General features: G+C 28.9%; 1 long non-coding RNA gene across 1 annotated transcript; it reads right to left on the bottom strand.

Moving 5' to 3' along the window:
• Positions 1-263: 263 nt before the first annotated feature.
• Positions 264-1,464, bottom strand: LOC112750477 (uncharacterized). The gene is made up of 3 exons (XR_003175847.2): positions 1,243-1,464; positions 1,054-1,161; positions 264-938 (listed from the first exon to the last, which is right to left on the bottom strand). It is a non-coding gene; the product is annotated as an uncharacterized lncRNA (long non-coding RNA).
• Positions 1,465-2,457: the final 993 nt, after the last annotated feature.

Here is a 2,457-nt window from a genome sequence, read left to right as displayed (position 1 = left end):
AAAAAATAATTAAAAAATAATTTATATTTAGCAATATTTATTTTTTATTTAAAAAATAATTTGTATTTACCGATGAAAAAACCATTGGTAATAATTAAAACCAATTTTTTTATAATTTATGAAATATTTAATTTTTATCGATGGCCGAGCAGTCGATAAAATTAAATTTTTAATAATTAAGATTACATTCATTTTATAATTATACTTTTTAGTACCTGTTATATTATTGAATAATAATTTATAAAACGTGACATTTAAATTAATTTTGAATATAAATAATAAATAGTGCATTATTTGTAACTTATTAAGTAATAAAATATATTATTCTTACACAAATCGATGATAAATAGCATAAATAAGTCCTAACTACAAAATATACTAAGCATAATCATCATCTAGGCCATCTTCATCATAATGATCCTTTGGGTCCTCTCGGTGCTCGTCAGTGAGGGTCTAGCAAATGGTGGTCATGGTAGAGGATGCAAAAGATATAGAAGAGGTGGAAGGGGAAAGAGGCATGCCATATGTACGGTTGAAAGAAGCCGCTTTACATGTGCTGCATATACAAGAAATACATCTGGGACACCTGAGTCCTCATCCCATTAAACTCTGTGCTCATGTGGACGATCTCTCTCTTATATCTCTGATAAGCATATATTCACTCTTCTCGCTCTTACTGGTAATTTGTCTACAACTTCCAGTGTTACTCCATCTATCGTGTCAGCTCTCTATTGAGTAGGGTAATCTGATCCTTGATATCTGTTGGTCTGCTGACAGTGAAGAATTCATCAGCATCGAAAAACTGCAAATAAGTCCAACCTCATATATTATCTCTCTCTTGTGACTGTTGACCGTCTAAGTCCAGATTTCATCTTTTAAAATGGGGAGGGTCAGACCGTCCTTAGCGATCTGTGTTTGACGCTTCTCAAGGACCTTTACTAATTCCTCCTCGAAGAGATAATGAACAAACACTTGTCAAGTTTAGTCCTTTAAATAAATAGATATACTTTAGTTGATTAATATTTGAATAAAGGTAAGATTCAGAAAACTTACAGCAGTCTCATCTAAGCATTTGTCGACTCATTTTAGGCAATCATTCTTCTTGGTGTGGGTCCTCTCGAATAGCTCGCTTCGACAGAACTTACAACCCAGCTCAGCCTCCTGCCGAAAGGAATGGTTGAACAATATGATATCATATATATAATTAATAATATTTACCTTTTTAACATAATTAAGGCATACCATTTTCTTGTTGGTTGCCTCATATTTGGTTGATCCACTAGTGTACTCTGATCTTCCAATGGTATTGCTCTATTGTACCGTATCCTGGTCTTCGTTACCCGATAGTCCTTTATGATACGTTGTCACCATACGAGTATCATACCCCTTTAAAAAAAGAAGAGTACATCATGAAAAGAGTAGGTGCAATTTTATATGAAAAATCTTGTGACGCCCAACTAATTTAGGTATTAGAGTATCTTTACAAGTTGTCTTTCTGACTTAATTTGTGATTGGACAAGAAAATTTTTTTTCCAACTTGATTGATCGAAAACTCACCAAAACCTCCAAACAAAAATAATATATTATTTAGTGTGATTATAATTGTAATTTAAATTTAAAAAATACTAATATATTTATCATGTCTAAATCATTTAATTCTATTATTCTTAAAAATTAATTTATGACTTTGTGTAAATTTATTTGAATATAAAATATTTTTTTTATTTTTACTTTTATTTTAGAAAGCTCTTTCTTTCGTTTGTATAAATAAACTAAATTTATTTTTGAGTATCGAAATCTTATATTTACAATATTTTTATTAAGTATCTTAAAGACACTTATTAAGCAAATTTATACTTGAAATATAGAAAATTAATTAATAAAAATTTGAAAATCAGTTTTTAGTGCCTAATATGTTTGATCTCTATTAATTCACTATTTTATTAGTTAATTGTTTATTGAAGAAAAAAAAAGTAATTCCTAACAAAACGGTAATAGATTTTAAAAGGGGGGTGGCGTGCGGCATGCGGCATGTGCCAGGCAAGGGGAATCTTATTTTTGAGTAGTCTGTTTGCTCGTTACTGTAAAATCTTATCGTGTCCCGGACTGGTCTCACCTATCCCTGTCTTTCCCTCTAGGATCTTATTCCTCCTCTCCTTTTCATGTACATATATATGCATATGCATGCTAACCCAACAAATCATCAGTGGCGTAATTGACGCTACAATTATGATTTTTGCTCTTTGAAAAAATGTTAGGTGGTATTAAAATTTTTATTTTTAATTATTATTTAATTATTAATTTAATTTTTAATTTAATAATTTAATAATATATTTTATTTCATATTTTTAAATATTAATAATCAATTAATAATAAAAAATAATAAATTTTAATAATTCTTTATCATTTTTTAGTAACAACGATTCCAATTATTTTTTACTAATGTATATATTAAAA

This window comes from Arachis hypogaea, chromosome 15 (assembly GCF_003086295.3).
Source record: "Arachis hypogaea cultivar Tifrunner chromosome 15, arahy.Tifrunner.gnm2.J5K5, whole genome shotgun sequence".
Classification (NCBI taxonomy): Eukaryota; Viridiplantae; Streptophyta; class Magnoliopsida; order Fabales; family Fabaceae; genus Arachis; species Arachis hypogaea.
Note: the sequence above shows the minus strand (reverse complement) of the source record. Positions and strands in the feature narration are given on the sequence as shown.